Source organism: Bos grunniens, chromosome 5 (assembly GCF_055505025.1).
Source record: "Bos grunniens cultivar Pamir isolate PY7600 chromosome 5, Bosgru_T2T1.0, whole genome shotgun sequence".
NCBI classification, from domain to species: Eukaryota; Metazoa; Chordata; class Mammalia; order Artiodactyla; family Bovidae; genus Bos; species Bos grunniens.
Genome location: NC_141169.1, coordinates 67,517,119 through 67,540,876, shown reverse-complemented (window position 1 = coordinate 67,540,876; position 23,758 = coordinate 67,517,119). Strand labels below are relative to the sequence as shown.

The 23,758-nt window shown below is 42.8% G+C and overlaps 1 long non-coding RNA gene across 1 annotated transcript in view; it reads right to left on the bottom strand.

Annotated features, from left to right (window-relative positions):
- LOC147372327 (uncharacterized) overlaps positions 1–16,629 on the bottom strand; it is a 57,621-nt gene extending 40,992 nt beyond the window's left edge. Inside the window, exon 1 of the long non-coding RNA XR_015164001.1 lies at positions 13,408–16,629. This is a non-coding gene — a long non-coding RNA (uncharacterized LOC147372327). The remainder of the gene's footprint in view (positions 1–13,407) is intronic.
- Between the last annotated feature and the right edge of the window lie 7,129 nt (positions 16,630–23,758).

The following is a 23,758-nucleotide window of genomic DNA, read 5'->3' as shown; positions in this document are numbered from 1 at the left end:
CTGTTAATAACTAAAATTCTGAAAAGCTGACTTTGAGTCATTTTGATTAAAATTGAATAAAATGATTATAGGACTTCAGTGTATCTCAAAGTTCAACCTGTCATCTAGTTCGTCCACATACCTACCCACCCTAATGTTATAGACATTCAAACAAAGGCAAATCCAAGGGTTAGTACAGTGAGGTAATTCTATTTCCAGGAAACAATTTCTGGAGAAACATACTAGACTGAGCATGATCCAGCATTCAGCCCATCACGCTGTCAGGCACATCATCACCTCTTGGTCCAGGCAAATCACACTGACAAGTGATTCCTGATCTGTATGGAGGCACAACAATTTCTCTATCAGTATATTATTTGGCTCCTCTCAATACATCAAGCAGAAGTTTAAATTTTTTTTTAAGATGTGAACTATAAAAACAAATTTCATTGCAATCAAGGCCTAATCAATTCTAGTTTCTTAAGGAAATACTTGACTGTTGGCAAGCCAGGACCTGGTCATAAGGCCCAGATAAGGTGTGGACAGGGCCTGGAATGAAGACCTTCTGATTAAATAATGGGTGAGAGGGAGAATGGGCTTCCCCAGTCAGTTCAGTTCAGTCACTCATTAATGAACCGCAGCACGCCAGGCTTCCCTATCCATCACCAACTCCCGGAGCTTGCTCAAACTCATGGCCAGTGATGAGTCAGTGATGCCATCCAACCATCTCATCATCTGTCATCCCCTTCTCCTCCTGCCTTCAATCCTTCCCAGCATCAGGGTCTTTTCCAATGGGTCAGTTCTTCACATCAGGTGGCCTAGGTATTGGAGTTTCAGCTTCAGCATCAGTCCTTCCAATGAATACTCAGGACTAATTTCCTTTAGGATGGGCTGGTTGGATCTCCTTGCAGTCCAAGGGATTCTCAAGAGTCTTCTCCAACACCACAGTTCAAAAGCATCAATTCTTCAATGACCAGCTTTCTTTATAGTCCAACTCTCACATCCATACATGACTACTGGAAAAACCACAGCCTTGACTAGACGGACTTTTGTTGGCAAAGTACCATCTCTGCTTTTGAATATGCTGTCTAGGTTGGTCACAGCTTTTCTTCCATGGAGCAAGCGTCTTTTAATTTCATGGCTGCAGTCACCATCTGCAGTGATTTTGGAGCCCAAGAAAATAAAGTCTATCACTGTTTCCATTGCTTCTCCATCTATTTGCCATGAAGTGATGGAGCCAGATGCGATGATCTTAGTTTTCTGAATGTTGAGTTTTAAGTCAACTCTTTCACTCTCCTCTTTCATCAAGAGGCTCTTTAGTTCCTCTTCACTTCCTGCCATAAAGGTGGGTCATCCACATGTCTGAGGTTATTGATATTTCTCCCGGCAATCTTGATTCCAGCTTGTGCTTCATCCAGCCTGGCATTTCACATGATGTACTCTGCATATAATTTAAATAAGCAGGGTGACAATATACAGCCTTGATGTACTCCTTTTCTGATTTGGAACCAGTACATTGTTCCAAGTCTGGTTCTAACTGCTGCTTCTTGACCTGCTTACAGATTTCTCAGGAGGCAGATAAGGTGGTCTGGTATTCCTATATCTTGAAGAATTTTCCACAGTTTGTTGTGATCTACACAAAGACTTTGGCATAATCAATAAAACAGAAGTAGATGTCCCCAGTGGCTCAGTGGTAAAGAAGCTGCCTGCAATGCAAGGTGCTGAGGAGATGCAGGTTTAATTCCTGGGTTGGGAAGATCCCCTGGAGAAGGACATGGCAACCCACTCCAGTGTTCTTGCTTGGGAGATCCCATGGACAGAGAAGCCTGGTGGGCTACAGTTCAGGGCATTGTGAAGAGTTGGACACAACTAAAGCAACTAGCAGGCACAAAAGGAAGAAGTGGAATTTGAAGGGAAAGTGGAGCAAATGTGGAAAAAAAGCAGGTGTCTTTTGGTTTCAGGCTGTAGCAAAGGCAAGTGTAGATGCCTGTGTTAATTCTTGTTCCTCTTGTCTGCTCACTACAATACTGGAATTAATTTTCTTAGATCATTTAATGCAGATTTTAAAATTTATCAATAGGAAGTGTGCACTGTGGTTGATTCACATAAGAGGAGATGGGATAAAACATGTAATAAGGCTTTTTTTGGTTCTATGATCCTAAGATGTGCTGTCTGTTTCTGAAGAGGCCTTGGTTGGGTAGGATACCAGACCAGGAGCCAGAGACCTGAGTTGAAATCTTGGTTTTATCATGGATTGACTGACATAGTCTTTTGGGCAAGTCACTTCATTTCTTAGGACCTTGGGTTTCCTCCTCAATCCCAGGTAGAGGCTGAACTGGATGAAGTAACTCCTAGCTCCAGCATTCCAAGTGTCTTTCCCTCTTTGACTCTTAAACATTTCTTATATTCTTAAACATTGATCCACTCCCCCGTTTATTATAGGATCAAGGCCAGAGTCCTTCACCTGCTGTTCAAGGCCCTCTAGCTTCTGACTCCATTCTGTCTTGTCAGCCTTATCTTTTAAGCTAGCCTCTTCCTATGTTGCTTGGTCATGTCTCTTTGTGACCCCATGGACTGTAGCTTGCCAGGCTCCTCTGTTCATGCAGTTCTCCAGGAAAGAGTACTGGAGTGGGTAGCCATTCCCCTCTCCAGGGGATCTTCCCAACCCATGGATTGAACCTGGGTCTGTTGCATCACAGGCAGATTCTTTACCATCTGAGCCAGCAGGGAAGCTTTCTTGCCATCTATTCAGACTCAGTTCACATGTAAGACCAGCCCAAAGTACCATCTCCATTCTGAGTTGTCCTTGACTACGTTTTCTGGGAAAGATCCCTAATCCTCTACTGCTGATGACCATTACCTTGTCTTTGGCCCTCCTTGCTTACTGGAGAGTACTCTTAGTTCTTCTTCCCCATAGAAATGTTTATCTTCACAAGTCTACTAATATATTGGCAAGATAAAATGGAAATTGTTCTTAACTCAGGACCTAGTAATGAAGAGAACATAGAGGAAGTTTTTTAACTAAAGCTTTTTGACTGATTGAGGATTTTTAAGGTTTCTTATTGGTTTTAGCCACAGTGATGGATTAATTCACAAATTCTAACTTGGGTTGATGGGATGGTGACAAGCAACTCACCTCATGTGGGCCTCTTTAGATCCTTATTAATTATACTACCATTTCCTTATCATATCTAAGTTCTATGCATTCTCATAGTATTTACCAGTGCTTCATAAACACAATTTCATCCACTCCTTACAATCACTCTCTACAGTAAGAACTATTTGGTGGTGGTCAGGAAGTCTTGTCAAAGAGATGTTTAAGTCACTTGTCTTTGGTCACACAGCAAAGTTGAATTTTGAGGACTTTCTGAGTTCAGGGTCAACATTCTTTCCTGGAGTGGCCTGGAAGAACATACCATTTTTTTGTTGTTCAGTTGCTCAGTTGTATTTGACTCTTTGTGACCCCATGGACTGCAGAATGCCAGGCTTCCCTGTCCTTCACCATCTCCTGGAGATGCTCAAACTCATGTCCATCCAGTCAGTGATGCCATCCAACCATCTTGTCCTCTTTCATCCCCTTCTCCTCCTGCCTTCAATCTTTCAGTCCTTCCAGGGAATATTCAGGATTGATTTCCTTTAGGATTGACTGGTTTGATCTCCTTGCAGTCCAAGGGACACTCAAGAGTCTTCTCCAACACCACAGCTCAAAAGCATCAGTTCTTCAGCATACAGCCATCTTTATGGTCCAACTCTCACATCCATATATGAATACTGGAAAAACCATAGCTTTAACTATATGGGCCTTGGTCGGCAAAGTAATGTCCCTGCTTTTTAATATGCGGTCTAGGTTTGTCATAGCTTTTCTTCCAAGGAGCAAATGTCTTTTAATTTCATGGTTGCAGTCACTGGCCGCAGTGATTTTGGAGCCCAAGAAAATAAAGTCTGTCTACTTCAGCATTCTTGCCTTGAGAACCCCATGAACAATATGAACACACAATAATAAGGCATTATAAAGTGCATGTCATATCCAAAATGCTACAGAAAATCTACCTACAGTGTTCTCATTTGCAGGCTTTTAGTATCTGACGAGGCTGGGCTAAAGGAGCACTCCTCATCTCATGGTACCACTGTGGACAGAGAATGATTTATAATATGGAAAAGTATGGCTCTCTACTTTGGAAAGCCTAAGAGAAATTATGCAGTAAATGCCGACAACTTCAGTCTGTAGGAATTGGTGTGGAAGAGACTAAGGATTATAGAAGTGGTTGGACTACACCTGAAAGCTACTGATTTGAGGAGACTTCATATTATGCAGGAGAAGCAGTACAGGGATGCCCTGCAGTAAGTGATCACTGGTGACTGTCAAAGGAACATTGACAACTGTCAGTGTGACTTTGGGCAAGTCACTTAACATCTCTAAGCCTTATTTTTCTCCATCTGTGAAAGGGATACAGCAAAATCTGCTTCACATGTTTGTTGAAAGGATTAAATGGTATAATTCATTTACTGGCCATATATTTGCTGAGTGCTTATTATAGACCCTTAGATACTAGTACAAGACTGAAGCAACTTAGCAGCAGCAGGAGCAGCAGCAGATATTGGGAATTCAGTAGGGAACAAATTAGACAAAAATATTTGCTTCCAGAGATTGTCCAGCAGAGACAAACAATGAATAAAATAAATAAGTGAGGGCTTCCCTGGTGGCTCAATGGTAAAAGAATCCACCTGCCAATGCAGAAGACATAGGTTTGATCCCTGATTCTGGAAGATCCCGCATGCAGTGGAGCAAGTAAGACCGTGAGCCACAACTACTGAGTCTTTGCTCTAGAGCCTGGGAGCCACAACTGCTGAGCCCACACGTCACAACTACTGAAATCTCGCCTGTCCTAGAGTCTGTGCTCCACAACAAGAGTAACCACCACAACGAGAAGCCCGCACACCATGACTAGAGAGAAGCCCCCACTTGGTGCAACTAGAGAAAAGCACATGCAGCAACGAAGACCTAGCATGGCCTAAATAAATAAATAAAAATTAAAAATAAATAAAGCAGGTGGATTCTTTACCAGTTGAGCCACCAGAGAAGCCCTAAAATAAATAAGTAAATCATATACTACGTTAGACTTTGATAAATGTTAGGGTGAAACAGTAGATAAGGAAGTGAAGGAGAGGGTGCTGGTAGGTTAGGAGGGGTCAGAGAAGGTCTTTTTAAGAAGATCACATTGGAGCAAACCTAGAGTGTATACGGGAGCAAGCTATGTGGATAGCAGAGAAAAAGTAAGAGGGGTGGTCCTGAGGCAGAAATGTGTTCACATAAGAGTGAGGAGGTCACTGTGGCTAAGCAGAGTGGATAAAAGTAAAGAGTAGTAGGTGACGTTACAATCAGGTCTTACAGGTAATCATGAGGACTCTGGCTTTTAATTTACTGAGTGAGGTGTGATGCCTTCGGGAGGCTCTGAGTAGAGCAGTGATGTGATCTGACCTAGGTCTGAACAGCATGACTCTGGCTGCTGTGTGGGGAACTGACTGAGGGAACAAGAGAGAAAGCAGGAAGGCCACTGAAGACTGTGGTAAAAATTCCAGCCAGAGACGGGAAAGAGCCTTAGTGCAGTCACTCTGAAAAGGAACACAATTCTCCCACAGTGTTCTGTGTGGACACCCGCTAAGTACACGTTAGTGTTTTCTTGTGTATCAAGGTATACTGAGCAGCTGTGGAGACAGACTTCCCTTGCTGTTTGGTTGGGACCAGACATGGAACACCAGACGCCAACCCCCATAGGCCAACTATAGAACATTCTCTGAGCCAGCTAGCCACTGTTAAAATATTCTGGGAACTTCAGCCAGAAATAAACACTTCACTTCAGTCGTGTCTGACTTTTTGCGACCCTATAGACTGTAGCTCACCAGGCTCCTCTATCCATGGGATTCTCCAGGCAAGAATGCTGGCGTGGGTTGCCATGTCCTACTCCAAAATATCTTCCAGACCCAGGGATTGAACCCACATCGCTTATTCTTCTGCATTGGCAGGTGGGTTCTTTACCACTAGGGCCACCTGGGAAACCCAGTGGCACCATTCAAAGCAGGGAAGATGCCCTGCACACCCGAGGGATGCCAACTCAAGCCTTTCTCTTGTGGGGGAGAAGGCATGCCTTCTTTGTTTCAGCAATCAAGCAGATCACATTACAGATCAAGTCAGATTTCAGTTTCCCTGGGGATCAGGTTGGCACTGGCATCATTGATGTAGTAACACCCTGGGAAGTCCTAGCCTGGTCTCAGTTGGGAGCATAGCGACCAGACCACAAAAGAAAACAACATTCACAAGACAGTTTCCACTGTAATGAAATTCTCATTACATAGACTTGGCTCCTCTGCTACTGAGAGGCAGGTGGAAAGGTCTTTTTAATTAAATTACTATTTTAAAATGTTTCAGATTACCTTAAACAAGCATGGGCAGATGACTGGCTCCCTCCCACACTGCCTAGCCATCTGGTCTGACCAAGCCATTCCATGCTTTCAGCTGGACATACCTTCCATGAGGTCTTCACCATGGCAGCTACGTAGTTGGCTTTGCCAACCCCGACTGAAAAGCCAGGCACGCTCGCCCCATGTTCCCATGCTAAAGCACTTCATTTCAGGATTTGGTGAGCAATGCAGCCTGCCCCAGGTTATCCCAGACCTAGCAACCCACAACCACGCAAAAACACAGAGGTTCCCCTAGAGGCCTTCTGCAACAGTTCTGTGGCCAAGTGCATTTTTTGGCACCTGGAAACACAGCCTTCTACTGGAAAAGTTTGCTTGCTACCCACTCTCTAAAAGCTAAGAAATAGGGCCAAGGTTGCAGAGAGGCTGTACCCATTGAAAAGCAGCCATCTCAACTGTCTCCCAAAGGGGTGAATGTCCAGGAACAGAAGTTCATGTGGCACAGCACTGGTCTGTCTTTCCTTGGGGAGCCATTAGTCTCCTTTGAAATGGTTCCCATGTTGCCTGGACTTCTGTAGCCTGTGTAGGATTGGATGAAGAATGCAATGCCATTTCTAGAACAGAAACTCTTAAGGGAAAGGACCTGGAATTGCTTTTGTGTCCATGAATGTGGTTGGAGAAGTCCGGAGAGATGGCATTACTGTGTTACTCATCCAGAGGAAGCAAAATATTGGTAGCTATAGTGACAGCAGTGGCAGGACCAGGAGAATCAATCTAGACGATATTTATTTCTTCTCCCCATGGAATTGTGCCATGACTAGAGACCATAAATAAACTCATTTAAACTTCTAGTTTCTGGAATTCACCAACCTTCAGAAGTATGACTGTAATAGGCAAAATTAAGCATACGCCCCTCCTGATGTTGTTCTCTGCTCCTAGCTTCCATACTGAGACTCCCATGAAGTATGCCTCATCTTTACTTCTACATGAACCTCTCTTCTGTGCCCACTATGTAACTAAGATTTTCAGTCTTTCCAGATCGAAGCCCTTAGCAGAAGATTTGATATTTTCCCAGGATAACTTTTAACATATTATCTTCACAAATGCAGTTACCCTACTGAGCAAACTCAAGAACAGACATGTCTATCTGTCCAAACCCAATTCCCATACTGAGTCTACCATCTTAGAATAAAAATAGATTGTGGGACTTCCTATCAGTCTAGAGGCTAGGACTCCATGCTCCCAATGCAGGGGGCATGGTCTGGATTTGATCCCTGGTCAGGGAACTAGATTCCATATGCCTCAACTAGGAGTTTCCCAGCTGCAACTAAGATCAAAGATCCTAAGTGTCACCACAAAGACCCAGCACAGCCAAATAAATTTTAAAAAATCTTAAAAAAATAGACTGTGCTTTGATGTCAGACAGACCTGCATTTGGATCTCAGCTTCTCTAACTACTAGATGGGTTGCCTTGATGGTTTTATGACCTTTTAGAAACTCCTCCTCTGTATCTCAGAGACAGTTACGCCTACCATTATGAGTTGATTACATTAAAAATACTCAGCATATGTCAAGTGTTTTGTTCAGTGAGTAGATAAATACTCAATGCAGTTCGTTCCCTGGGTCAGGAAGATTCCTGGAGATGGAAGTGGCAACCCACTCTAGTATTCTTGCCTGCAAAATCCCATGGACAGAGGAGCCTGGTGGGCTACAGTCCATGACATCACAAAGAGTTGGACAACTGAGCATGCAAGCAACAACTAAACCTTACTATGGCATCCAGAAGTGAACGATCTTTAAGAAATTCATTAATAATGCCACAAAAGTAAAAATGTGCATATGGAACAGTATTTAAGTATGTCAGAAGTAATTACCAGAATATTACATAGCCACATTAAATGACAAAAGTCTCTAGAAGATTAATAATGAAGAAACATGGATTCAATAATAGAAAGTAGTACCCAAGGTAAGATGACTGAATTAATAACCTAGAAGCAAGGACCACATTCCAGTCAATGATTTGGAGTAAGATACAGAATGCATGCTTATCATATCTGCAGATGGCTAGAGGTTAAGACAGAGAGTGAATATTTTAGGTAACAGAATCAGAATCAACAAGCATGTTGACAGTTAAATTGACAGGCCAAGAGGAAATATAGTAAAGATCAATGCAAGTGTCTGCACTTGGTTCCAAAATAATGAACAAGGTCCATCCATGTTATTGCAAATGGCAGGATATCCTCCTTTCTCATGGCTGAATAATATTCCATTGTTAACACATATGCCACATACTCTTTATCCATTCATCTGTCTATGGACACTTAGGTTGTTTCCATGTCCTGGCTATTGTGAATAGTGCTAGAAAGGACACGGGGATGCAGATATCTCTCCAAGATTGTAATCACATTTACTTTGGATATATAATCAAAAGTGGCATTGCTGGATCAAATGGCCGTTCTATTTTTAACTTTTAGAGGAAACTCCATAGTGTTTTTTGCAGTGGCTGTATTAATTTACATTTCCACCAGCAGTGCACAAGGGTTCACTTTCTTCACATCTTCATCAACACTTGTTATCTATTGTCTTTTTGATGATAGTTTTTTAGTTTGATGAGTTCCACTTTTTTTTTCTTTTGTTGCTTGGCCTTTTGGTGTCATAGAAAGAATCTTCTCCCTATAGCTTATTCTAGGAGTATTGAAGTTTCAGGTCTTATGTTAAATCCTTAACTTCTTTCCATGTAATTTTTGTTAATGCCTCATTTTTTGAATGTCTGACTCTTTGTGACCCCCTGGACTGTAGCCCACCAAGGTCCTCTGCCCACAGAATTCTCCACAGGCAAGAATACTGGAGTGGGTTGCCATTTCTTTCTCCACTCATTCATATAAGAGGGGTAGAATTTCATTCTTCTGCATAAGAATATCCAGTTTTCCTAACACCTTTCTTTTAAGAGACTGTGCTTTACCCATTGAGTATTCTTGACTCCCTTGTCAAATATTAGTTGACTGTACATGCCAGGATTTATTTCTGGGCTCTCAATTATGTTCCATTGGTCTAGGAGCCTATTTTTATGCCAGTACTATGACATTTTGATTACTGTAGCTTTGTAGTACAATTTGAAATCAGGAAGTGATTCCTCCAACTTTGTTCTTTCTCAGAATTGATTTGGCTGTTCATGGTCTCTTGACATACAGGTTTCAGAATTGTTTTTCTATTTCTGTGAAAAATGCCATTGGAACTTTGATGGGAATTACATTAAATCTATAGATGGCTCTAGTTAGTATGGGAATTTTAACAATATTAATTCTTCCAATTTCTGAATACAAGAAACCTTTCCATTGATTTGTGTGTTCTTAGTATCATTTGGCATTATACTAAGTGATATAAGTAAGAAGGGGGAAAACAGTGTACAACATCACTGTATGATATCACTTACATGGAATCTAAAAAAGCCAAACTCATAGAAACAGAGAGAAAAATGGTGGTTTTCCAGGGGCTTGGGCATGAGGGGAAATGGGAAGATGTTGATCAAAGTCTACAGACTTTCATTTATAAAGTTATAAGAGGAGTACGTTCTGGGGACCTACTGTACAACATGATGAGCGTCGTTAACAATACCGAACTATATACTTGAAAGTTGCTCATGGTGACCTTAAACGTTTTCATCACGTTAAAAAATGATAGGTGTGTGAGGTGATGGATTGGCTAATGTTATGCTGGTAATCATTTTGCAATACGTATGTCATATCAACATGTCCATCTTAAACTTACAGAATATTATGCATCAGTTTTGTCTCAACAGAGCTGGGGAGTAGGAACAACATTCTCTACTAGGAAGAAAAAAAAAAAAAGGAATGAACAAGATGGGAAAGGATATTATAATGCTCATGTGGATAAAAAAGGCTTATGGATCTTAAGGACCAGTGAGCTCTTTAGAAACACATACAGTAGTTCAACTGCACAGAAAGCTAATGAAAACACAGATTGTATTAGGAAAATCAGAACAGATATAATGAGAGAATTTTATATGAAACTGGTGTCCCCAAACCTAAGTGGGCATATAGACAAATCAGAGGCAAAAAAATAGGATGGTAAATAAATTTTGCATAATATTATATGATTGAAAGTACTGGGAATGTTTGAAGGCTGTCATTCTTTTCAAATACCATATATAGAGAGGGAACATGTAAGGTGTTTCCCAGAATGGGATAGTCATACCATCACCAAAACATTAATAATACATTAATAATAATGTTATTTAGTAATGTGCTAATGCAAGTAATTCATATCATTAATAGCATACTGATAATGCAGTTAATATTTATTAGAAAAAATAGAAAACAACCATATCAAACCTACGATTTCATGGATATTATTGCTCCGTTTTGAGATTAAAATAGGTGTTTCAGTTACAATGAGTTGAAAGAGAAAACAGTAACCTTGTAACAGTGTTGAGTGTGGCGGGGTGGGGGGGTGGCGCTTCCCAGGTGGTGCTAGTGGTAAAGAATCCACCTGCCAAAGCAGGAGATGCAAGAGAAGCACGTTCGAGCCCTAGGTCGGGAAGATCCCCTGGAGTAGGAAATGGCAACATGCTCCAGTGTTCTTGCCTGGAAAACTCCATGAACAGAGGAGCCTGGCAGGCTACAGTCCATGGGGCCGCAAAGAGTTGGACATGACTGAGCGACTGAGCACACAGCACCATGTGTGGTGTGAGTACTATAGAAGTGATATAGAAACACGAACCATGTGGAAGCAGATCAGATTTCTGGGTGACCCCAGGGGAAAAAGTGAAAACAAATGGGTGGAAACTGCCTGAAGCAGATTTTAGCTCAACATATAGTACTTTCCACTCAGTACACCACCCTTATGGCAGAAAGTAAAGAGGAACTCAAAAGTCTCTTGATGAAAGTGAAAGTGGAGAGTGAAAAAGTTGGCTTAAAACTCAACATTCAGAAAACGAAGATCATGGCATCCGGTCCCACCACTTCGTGGGAAATAGATGGGGAAACAGTGGAAACAGTGTCAGACTTTATTTTTCTGGGCTCCAAAATCACTGCAGATGGTGACTGCAGCCATGAAATTAAAAGACGCTTACTCCTTGGAAGGAAAGTTATGACCAACCTAGACAGCATATTCAAAAGCAGAGACATTACTTTGCCAACAAAGGTCTGTCTAGTCAAGGCTATGGTTTTTCCTGTGGTCATGTATGGATGTGAGAGTTGGACTGTGAAGAAGGGTGAGCGCTGAAGAATTGATGCTTCTGAACTGTGGTGTTGGAGAAGACTCTTGAGAGTCCCTTGGACTGCAAGGAGATCCAACCAGTCCATTCTGAAGATCAGCCCTGGGATTTCTTTGGAAGGAATGATGCTAAAGCTGAAACTCCAGTACTTTGGCCACCTCATGCGAAGAGTTGACTCATTGGAAAAGACTCTGATGCTGGGAGGGATTGGGGCAGGAGGAGAAGGGGACGACAGAGGATGAGATGGCTGGATGGCATCACTGACTCGATGGACGTGAGTCTGAGTGAACTCCGGGAGTTGGTGTTGGACAGGGAGGCCTGGCGTGCTGCAATTCATGGGGTCGCAAAGAGCTGGACACGACTGAGCGACTGATCTGATCTGATCTGACTCAGTTCATTCCAATGGGTTACCACAAACGTGAAGCAGCTCTCCAATCCACAGGCTAGAGAGCACTTGGTGGGATGGAGCAGGGGAGATTAAACAGTCAAGTAAACAGCTGAACTAGGTGACTTTCAGGCCCCCTCTGGGCCTGTTATTGTGGGACTGAGTTCTCTATCAAGTTCACTCAGCACAGAGACTCCTGGCCTTTTGGTGTTAAGGAAATCTGTTGTTTGTTTCACTTTATTTGGAAAATTTTGGGAGGAAATCAAGACTGCATTATCAGAGATGCTCTGGGTTTCTATTAGACGGGCTGGTAATGACTGCCTTCAGGGCATTAATTTCAGCTAATAGCCATGGTACCCATATCCAGCTGTGACATATTAGGGGGAAGTCATCACCTCATCCATCCCCACTTAGTTTAGTCTGGAAAAGAAGACCATGTTCCCCAATAATAAAAACAGGATCTGGGGAAAGAATGAAACTTCCCCTTAAAGGAGAAGAAAAATGTGTGTTCTCAGGCCACTGATTTTTTTACTATCTGTGCATACAGGTTTGAAGCCTTGGGCAAGTTACTTTATATCTCTGAACTTCATTTTTTTTCTCACCCTTAAAATGAGAATACAATACCAAATACCATGGATGCTAGGAGGATACATCATGTCATTTATCACAGACTAGGAGTTCATTAATTCATATATATTCTCGTCAACCCCTTTTTTCTCATCATGATTATTATTTATGTAACAAATGGAATTTTAGTAATAATGCTTCTAATTAATTTGGCCACTCATTAATTTGTTCAGCAGACATTTCTGAAGGTCATGAAACCAGGCACAGTGCCAAGTAAGCACAATGATATTCTCCATTACAGAAACTAACAATCAAGCTTGACAGCAGTCCTGTTGGTAAGTTGTTAAATTGTAATAATGCTCTACATTTAGCCCCTGCCCTGTGTGTCACAAATACATTCCCATAACATAATCTCATTTAAATTGTCTCCCAAATCCTGGGATATAGCAGCTCCAGGAAGGCAGAAACCATGTCTGTCTTGTTGATTACCACATTCCCCATCCCTAGCACAGAGTCTGGGGACATAATGGGGACTCTGTAAGTATTAGTTGAAAAACATAAAGGAAGGAATTGATGAATCAATGAAATAAGCTGAAAAGAGAGTAGTAGCATCATTTTACAGGCAAAGAAATAAAGCGTCATTGGCCTTGGTATTTACTAGCCACTGAGTAAAGGAGTAATTTTGCCAAGTAAACCACTCCTGGGGGAAATGGCATCTAACCCTTCCATTTTCTTGCATACTAACTAAAATAAGAACCAAGTAATGAAAAATAAATGTAATCTTCAATAGCAGCGGTAGTAATAACGTCTACAGAATGCTTACCATGAGCCAGGCTTTGTTCGAGGAACTTCATGAGATCGTGGTGACACCCTCTTGGATGGTTCGGGTAATGTCTTTATGGCTTATTGTATCTTCATTTTGTTTCGGTGGAGCCTGTATTGTCCCTTCTTCACATCTTCTTTCAGTGGCAGAAATTACAAGCTGCTCAAAAGTAGGCTCTTTGTCTTATTCAGGTCTGCATTCCCAGCATCATGTTGTACCTATGAGCAGGTGTTCAATATACTTTTTATGAATAAATGAAAGAACGGTCTAACTGAAGGTCAGAAATGGAAATGCTCAATGGAGCTAAGAGTCATGAGAAAATCTGAAGAAGGGGCCATTTGAACAAAGCCTCAGTTGAACTTTGATCAACAGTGAGTGTGAATGATGTATTAGGGGAACTGTAAGAAGACCACACGTCCTGCCTAAAGACTGGGTTGAGATGTGGGGTGGGGCAGAGCTGGATGACCTCTTAGCCTCATATGAGATCTTCCAGTCCTTGGTGCCATGAACCAGATACTCTGTTTCAGTCATCACCCTGTTCTTTTGCCCTTTTGTGCTTTGTTTAGCTCTCCTGGTTTACTACTGAGTTCTATCTTTGCAAGCAAAGTGGAGTAATCAAGCCCTATGAGACAGATCTTCTTTCATCATATGAGAGCCTAAGGTAAGAACTGTGTGTTTTGCCCACTAACATTGGCCAATGTATGCCGCAGGAACAGTTGTCCCAGGGGACGTCATGGATTTGTGAGAAAACAAAACAGAAAAGGTTTCAGCAGTCAAATATGTGTGGGAACTGGAATTTCATCATTGCATAACTTCCCAGAGCCTTTACTACAGAAGCCTTCATTAACACTGCTTCTGCGAAGGGGGCTTGGGGAACATGGCATACAGAGAATTCCTAATTTTTTAACCATGGGCCCTAGGAGGGGTATGTGAATGGAATATGACATAGGACTGGTGATTTATAGAACTTTATATTCTACAAGAAGTACCATATTAGACCTTATCATTAGAAAAATATTTGTCTAATTTTTACAGTCATTGGATACTTATTAATTCATGGACCTTCTGTAAATACGGGAATGTTTCTTTCCCCATACCTTCTCCGATCTTCTTCCGGAGGTTTTGTCACAAACGCTCTCTGATCCCCGCGTCTGTCCATTTTGCACACTAGAGGGCAGCGTTGAGCCTGTTTAGAATTTCCCACACTGGGGACTAAGAAAAAGTATGATGAAATTGGCCTTCCTTTTCACATAAATCAGGGGGACTAAGCGCCCAGCAGCTGTTGCTCTTACTGTGAAAACCATTGTGATGGGCAGGATTTTGTTCAAAATCCCTAAATTCAAAAGTTCTCGAAAACCCCAGGCCAACAATTCTCCTTAAAAGTTTCTCTGTCCGGACTTGCGTGCCTGGGAGGATCAAGTCTTCAGCCGGGTTCTCTAGAGGTTTGCGGGTGAGGGCAAAATCATGACAGAGTATACAAAATGAACTGAATAAATAAAGAGATTGCCTTCTTGTAGCCTATCTTCAGTCTTACAAAGGTTGGAGTGGACTTGAAGCATGCAACAGAGTTTAGTCACAGAGATGCTTCTTAGCCTTTGTTTAGTTTCTGCATGAATTCTATGTGTCTCCCTAGTTAGGCCCAATTATGGCCTTCTCATCTTCTACTCAGTTGTCAAGATTCACTCCCAACTCTGTATCTCCTTAAAAATTAAAACCGGGGGAGTTTCCATATCTAAATTTTTATGCTTAGCCCTGAACTCTTATGCTTAGCCCTGGATTATTAACATCTTAGTGTGACCTTTTAAGAGCTTTTGCTTATGTTCTTCTATTTTATCAACTATATTGTAGGGCCTATATGCCCCTGTAAGGACTCAGAAGCTTGACTGAAAGAAACAGACATCTTCTGAGTTTCTACTATGTAACAGGCCCTGACTTAGGTTTTTCCATGCTTTGACTCAATTAAACTGGATTTCTACTGGCTATAATATCAGTGCCCTTTTCACAAAGTTGTAGATCATCCAAGAAGGGCATCTGAAACGGCAGGACACAGAGCGACCTTACCTCTAGGTTTGCCTATGATAGTCCTGGTTTGCATCTGTCATTGGGGCGTAACCATTAACAATGCCTCCTTTCACTCTCAAAGGCACCCCCAGCTTGGTCCAGAAGTTCTAAGGACTCAGACATTTCAGGTTTGGATTCTGGTTCTTCCACTCACTAACCGTGTGACTTCAAGCAAGTTACTTAACTTCTCTAGGCTTCACTTCCCTCCATGTAGAAATCAGGGGTGAAAATGCCTTCCGAATAGGGCTGTGATGAAGATTAATGCTGTTGTTGTTCAGTCCCTCAGTTGTGTTTGACCCTTTGCAATCCCAAGGACTGCAGCACACCAGGCTTCCCTGTCCTTCACTATCTCCCGGTGCTTGTTCTAACTCATGCCCATTGGGTCGGTGATGCCATCCACCCATCTCATCCTCTGTCATCCCCTTCTCCTGCCTTCAATCTTTCCCAACATCAGGGTCTTTTCCAATGAGTCAGCTCTTTGCATCAGGTGGCCAAAGTATTGGAGCTTCAGCATCAGTCCTTCCAATGAATATTCAGGGTTGATTTCCTTTAGGATGGACTGGTTTGATCTCCTTGCTGTCCAAAGGACTCTCAAGAGTCTTATCTCGTACCACAGTCCAAAAGCATCAATCCTTCGGCACTCAGCCTTCTTCATGGTTCAACTCTCACATCTGTACATGATTACTGGAAAAACCATAGCTTTGACTATATGTGTTTAGATGAATAGCTGGCACATAGTAAACATTCAAAAATGACAGTCATGATTGTCAAAATGTATTCAATCACGTGAGCAACCCTAGAAGGGCCCAAAGTGACTGCTGTGTGAAGTGACTCAGAAATGAGAGAGAAGCTAAGGAAGGAGTGAGTACTGATTTAAGAAGAAAAACATCATATGTAGTGAGTGGTGTGTTATAGCAGTGATTTTTAAGGTGTTAATCCTGGGCCAGTGGCACCATCATCCTTCAGGAGCCTGTTAGAAGTGCAAATTCTCAGAGCTTCTGAATCAGAAATTTGGGGGGCAGGACCTGGCAATGTGTATTTTAACAAGTCCACCAGGTGATTTTGATGTGTGCTAACTTTTGAGAACCTTGGTTTTCCTGGAAAGGTGAGGGAACAGCAGAGAAGCTTCAGTGAGCAACAGAAAGATTAAGCCAGAAAAATTTATATACAGAAAAATTTACATTAAAGTCCAGATTTCCAGCATCCCTCACAAATTCAGAATATTTGGTGCCTCTGGGTGATCTCCTCACTGGAGCACTTTTTAAAAAAATTTTAAATATATATATTTATTTATTTTTGGCTGTGCTGGGTGTCTAGTTGCAACAAGCAGGGGCTGCTCTCCAGTTGTGGTGCTTGAGCTTCTCCTTGGGGTGGCTTCTTGTGAAGCACAGGCTCCAGGGCACGGGAGCTTCAGTAGGTGGGGCGTAAGAGCTCAGGAGTTGTGGCCTGAGGGCTTAGTTGCCCCGTGGCAGGTGGGATCTTCCCAGACCAGGGATCAAACCCACATCCCCTGTATTGGCAGGCAGAATCGTTACCACTGGACCACCAGGGAAGTTCCCAGCCACAGTTGACTACTCTGGAGAAGCAGCTGCCCCTTTAACCAGAGCATGGGGCCTGCAGCTTCCCCTAACTTCCATCGAGCCAGCTGTACTTCCATGTGTGTTACCTGTCCCTGTTCCCACTCATGACTTAAGACACACCCCCTGCTTTTAGATGAGAAAGTGATGGGTTGGAGAGTTTCCATGATTTGCCTAAGTGTGTGACCCAGGCTCCGGACAGGACATGTGTTGGGGGTGGGTGGTCTCTGACCCTTTGAACAGGGTCTTGAAAGAGAAAGAATTTGAGACCCCCGAAGGCGGTCTTGCTTTTGCTGAGGTTCGTAAACTGTCCTGTGTATCAGAATCCACTGGGTCAAAGATTTTCGATGTAGCTTTCCACAGTCAACTCCCCAGTCTAGTTTAGTAGGTTGGGTGGACCCAGCTCAGGAATCCATCTGTAACATAAACTTCCTTTCTTCCTCCTACTTTACCCCCATCCATGTGATTCCAGAGAAGGCAATGCCACCTCACTCCAGTACTCTTGCCTGGAAAATCCCATGGACGGAGGAACCTGGTAGGCTGCAGTCCATGGGGACGCTAAGAGTTGGACATGACTGAGTGACTTCACTTTCACTTTTCACTTTCATGCATTGGAGAAGGAAATGGCAGCCCACTCCAGTGTTCTTGCCTGGAGAATCCCAGGGATGGTAGAGCCTGATGGGCTGCCGTCTATGGGATCACACAGAGTCAGACACGACTGAAGCGACTTAGCAGCAGGAGCAGCAGCATGTGATTCCAAAGCAGGTGGTCCAGGGAACACACTTTGGGAAACATTGATTCCATGTGGAATCTATACTTAGGGATGGAGTATGCGGAGGTTGAGGTGAGAAGCCCAGAACGATATCTCATCACAGTCTGTGTGCAGAGAAGAGGGTCAGAGACATATGGAAAGTTGAGTACAGAGATTTTAATGTGGTATAAAGGTGGGTTCTAATAGCATGAGAAAGTTTTTTTTTTTTTTTTAAATATATTTGGCACACAATGTTGTGTAAATTTAAGGTGTTCTCAGGGCTTCCCATGTGGCACCGTGGTAAAGAATCCACCTGCCAATGCAGGAGACACAAGACATGTGGGTTCTTTCTAGGTCAGAAAGATCCCCTGGAGGAGGAAATGGCAACCCACTCCAGTATTCTTGCCTGGAGAATCCCATGGACAGAGGAGCCTGGAGGGCTACAGTCCATGGGGTTACAAAGAGTTGGACATGACTGAGTGTGCACATGCAACGGCAAGGGTTCTCATGTTGATTTCATACTTTCATAGAGTGTAATATGATTGTCACTGCATCACAATTAGCACCTCCATTACATTATACAATTATCATTTCTTTTTAGCCAAACTTGTTAAAACAGAAAGTAATATGGTAATTATAATACTAGGGGATGCAGGGTTGGGGGCTCAGACAGGTATTGTTTAAGGGCACAAATTTACAATGAGTAGTAAAAAAGTCCTGGAAATCTTATGCATGGTATAGTGAATCTAGACAATAGTATTGTATTATACTCATCCAACCTGTTAAGAGACTAGATCTTAATCATTCCAACCACTAAAAAAAAATTTAACCCATAAAATGTAACTGCCCTGAAGCAGGTAGTCTAGGCTTTGATAGAAAATAAAAGAGTGATGGTGGCAAAAAAACAAAATAAAACAAAACCAGGGGGTGAGAGATCATGGTAAGTGTTAGCAGTGAGTTATCAAGGCTGAAAGATGAGACCAAAAAAACGTCACCCTCCGTGTCTCTTGCAGGACTTAAGAGTGGTAGCGAAGAGGGAATTCACAGGGCCTAGACTCCATCTTAGGCCTGTTCATGCTGATCATGCTCGGCCACCTCTCCAGTGGACTCTGAACTCTGTGTTTAGTACCTATGGAAACGACAACAGAAGGATAAGGCCCACTCCGGACAGGCCATAAATTTTTCTGTGACTATCGGAGTGTAACCTCAGGCTTATTGATCATTGGCCAATTGTTTAACTGTTTGAGCACACAACACGTGAATGATGGGGTTATTGGGATTGTATTTACCCTTCCTTTGTTTACGTAAGTCTCAAGGAATTTGGAGTGGTGGGTTCACACACACACACGGGATATAAAAGATTTTCACAAATGCTGGTTGGGGTCCTTGGCTAAGAGGAGACTCTGCCTTGGGCCCGCCAGTGTAATAAACTGCACTCCACTATCTGCATTGTCCTTCTGAGTGAGTTTGTTTCCTGGAACGCGTGGCTACAACAGTAGCATGTGAGTTCCCTTTGAAGGATACTCTGACCAGGTGTACACGCGTGTGTGCTAAGTTGCTTCAGTCATGTCCGACTCTTTGCGACCCCGTGGCTCCTCTGTCCATGGGATTCTTCAGGCAAGAATACTGTAGTGGGTTGGCATGCCCTCCTTCAGGGGATCTTCCCAACCCAGAAATAGAATTTGTGTCTCTTACGTCTCCTGCATTGGCAGGCTAGTTCTTTACCACTAGTGCCAGCTGGGAAGCCCACTCTGACCATCCTATAAAGAAACAAAACGAAGGGGGAGCCCTGGCCTGGGGTCCTCCCAGCCTCCGGCCTTCTCTGACTTCCTACCCTTTTCTCTACAGTTTTCTACTCCTTTCCATCTACTTACATGATTTTTTTCTCCTTCCCTTCTCTATCTCTTTGTCTCTCTGTGTCTCTTTGTCTCTTTCTGCTCTCTCTCTGTTCCTTTCTCTTTCTGGAACTCCTCCTAATACGTAACTCACAAACAATGCAAATAGTGATAGCAATTCAGGAACAAAACATCCATCACTATGCAGGGAGAATCCAGGAGAAGAAACCAAACGCCTGAAAAAAGTTTCTAAAGTAATAAGTCCTTGTCAGACTCCAACCAGCCTGGGCCTCCAAACGGAGAGGCAGAGGTATTTGTCTCCTGTTCCAAAGACAAGAGCCACAGCCCACAGAGAGGTTCCGCTCCCACTGTGCTTTTTCCTTTGACCACTGCTGTCAAATGTGCTTTGTCATGTCCTCTTAGCACCAGGCCTGGCGCATTTCTCGGTATAGTAAAAGCTAATGAGCCGTATGGCTTTTGGCAGTGTCGGGCAATATACATGCTCCATTTGGAGCAGAGTAAATCCTTGGAGCCTATAGCTGTGTGCGCAGCTTCAGGCTGTCCCCTGTGCTTCATGGGTCTGTAAATATCATAGCTGTGGTCACTGCTCAGGATTATTAATATTCCAAAGGCCTGCCTTGACCCTACCCCCTACAGAGCAGGCTTCAGTAATACACAGCTTCGCATTGGATCCCATCCAATTGGAATTTATGACTGGAAGTGGCAGAAGGCCCGAGCTTTAGAGCAATATCTCACCTTCAGCTGGCTCTGCAGCTTGGACCCTGAGGACATCATGGTATTTATTCAATTCGGATCCCATTTATTGTGCTTCTAACTGTGCTTAGCACTGAGCTTAGATGCTAAAGATGGCGCCATGGCAAAGACTCAATCCCTGCTCTGAAGAAAGCCATCTGGGAAGGAGGCAAGGACATGTAAATAAGTTCTCTTATATGCTAATAACTTTCAGGTCCAGCCCTTGGCAGGTTTTGGAGAAAAGCCACTCATTCTTTCATTTGCATCCCCTGAAACCACTGCTATTAGAGGGTGGTCCTCGGAAGGCAACAGCACCTTGGAGCTTGTTAAAAATGCAGTATCTCAGGCCCTACCCTGTACTGAATCAGATTAAAGTTCGAGAGGCCAGCATCTAATCAGGCTCTCCCAAACCTAGATAAGTTAAAAAAAATCACCAGGTGCTGCCACTCTTAAATGCTGACACAGCAGATTTGATAGCAGGTACTTACGATTTGGCTGATCTGTGGACTGGCATTTGGGAACTAGTGTCTAACCCTATGGTTCTCAAACTTGTTTGAATATTAGAATCACCTGGGGAGCTTTGAAAAGTCTTGATGCCCAGGCTTTACTCTGAATAATGAAATCGTAAACAAAGGGCATGAGGCTGAGGCAGCAGTAATTTTTTTCCCAGTTTTATTGAGAAATAATTAACATCCACCACCATATAAGTTTAAGGCACGCAGCAGAAGGGTCTGATTTATAGATATTGTGATTTACATATCACCATAGGTTCAGCTAACATCCACCTGCTCATATAGGTACAATAAAAAGAAAAGAAGAAAGGGAAAATTTTTCTCCTTGTATTGAGAACTCATATAATTTACTCTCTTAAAATTTTTTATGTATCTCATGCAGCAGTGTTATGTATAGCCCTCATGCTGTAGATTACATTCCTAGAACTTATTTATCTTCTAACTGCAAGTGTGTATCTATGGACCACCTTCATCCAACTTTCCCCTTTCACCACCCTCTGCCTCTGGTAACCACAAGTTTGATCTCTTTTCTATAAGTTTGTTTTTTCTTTTTATTGAGTTAGATTCCTCATGTAAGTGAGATCATATAGTATTTGTCTTCCTCCATCTGACTTATTTCACTTAACATAATGCCTTCAAGGGCTATACGTGTTGCTGCAAATAGTATGAGCCTCTCTTTTTTATGGTCAAATAATATTCCATTATATATATTACCACACTTCTTTCTTCATTTATCTATTGATGGGCTCAGAGGTTATTTCCATGTCTTGGCTATTGTGAATAATAGCAGCACTGATTTTAAAATTTCTCCAGGTGGCTCTTGCTATTGTTCAGTTGTTCACTCATGTCTTTGTAACCCATGAACTGCAGCACGCCAAGCTTCACTGTCCTTTGCTTTCTCCTGGAGTTTGCTCAAACTCACATCCGTTGAACTGGTGATGCCATCCAACCATCTCATCTTCTGTTGCCCACTTCTCCTGTCCTCAATCTTTCCCAGCATCAGGGTCTTTTCCAATAAGTCGGCTCTTCGCATCAGGTGGCCAGAGTATTGGAGCTTCAGCTTTAGTGTCAATCTTTCCAATGAATATTCAGGGTTGACTTCCTTTAGGATTGACTGGTTTGATCTCCTTGCAGTCCAAGGGACTCTCAAGAGTCTTCTCCAACACCACAGTTTGGAATCATCAATTCTTCGGTTCTCAGCCTTCTTTATGGTATAACTCTCACATCCATACATGACTACTAGGTGAGTCTAATGTGCAGCTAAGGTAGAGAAGGCCACTGCTCTAAACCAGTGCTACTAAAGATTTAACCAGTATAAAAGCCACTGGACACACAATCCCACAGGCTCAGCAGAGTTTCAGAATTTTCAAATTGAAAAAGGTATTACAGATCTATAGTCAAACCTAACTTTCCTCCCCTAACCAGGGCACTTGTCATCTGAGAAACTGCCAGGAAACATGGTGAAGGTGAAGGCTGCCTTGGGACTACCTACATCTCTAGCATGGGGCCAGTGGAGGAAACTCAGACCTACAGTTCAATAACCTTAGTCCAGCTGGTCTTAGCTTGGAGGCGCGTTTCAATGGCTTGCTCCTTCTCTTGTTCTCCAGCCTTCCCAGAGTCCCAGAGGTATTTTCCTCAGCACCCTGGGCTGTAGACATGTTGGCTTTCTTTCATTTTCTCAAATGCATCCCTTTCCTTCCACCTCAGGGCCTTTGCACAAGCTGTTTCCTCTTCCAGGGATGTCTCCTCTCCTTCCTTCTCTCCAGTTTTTCCTTCAAGAAAGCCTTTCCTGATCCTCCTAATGAGACTACATTCCCCTACTGTACACTTATATGGCACCTTGTACCTTTCATTCATTGTATCTATCACAGCTTTAAATTGTGTATTATGCTAATATTTGAATACTTTTCTCTAAACAATTCGAATTAAGAGAGAAACCACATCTCTTTTGCTTAGAACTGTATTGCAGCCACTTGCATTGTGTCTGGAACATGGGAGGGGATCAATGAATGCCTGAGTATCCATGCACCACTCTTCTCAGCATTGGAGGTCCCAGATCCTTACATATCTTCCCTATCTCACCCCAGAACACTGCTGTTTTCCAAGGTAACCACTTTAGCCCCTGCGTCCCAGGTGGCTCAGCTGGTAAAGAATCCACCTGCAATGCAGGAGACCCCGGTTCAATTCCTGGGTCAGGAAGTTCCCCTGGAGAAAGGATAGGCCAGCCACTTCAGTATTCTTGGACTTCCCTGATGGCTCAGATGGTAAAGAATCCACCTTCGATGTGGGAGACCTGGGTTCAACCCCTGGGTTGGGAAGATTCCCCAGAGGAGGACATGGCAACCCACTCCAGTATTCTAGCCTGGAGAATCCCCATGGACAGAGGAGCCTGGCAGGCTACAGTCCATGAGGTCACAAAGAGTAGGACACAACTAAGCGAGTAAGCACAGCACACATACAATCTTTAGGTATATACCACTTCTTTTTTGGGTCATCATGGGCTCCTAAATTTTAGACATGGTCAGTCTATCTGAGGCCCCTCCTCCATGTCCAGATATAAGTATTAGCATCCTCCCTCCAACCACCCAGGCATCTGAACCTCCATGGACCCTTCCTGTTTCTGCCACTTTGGCAGTGGCCTGGCAGTCCTCCAGGTGTTCTGTCTTCATCATAGTATTAAGCAGGAAATATTATTAATGTTCTAGGATATCCTGTGCTCTTTATATACAAAATGAGAATAACAGTAGCCATTGCAAAGGGTTGACTGAGCATTAAATGAGATATTCTGCATCCACAATACACTGCTCAGGCAATAAATGCTTAGAATTTTTATTACTACTAATAACTGAAAAAATTCTATCA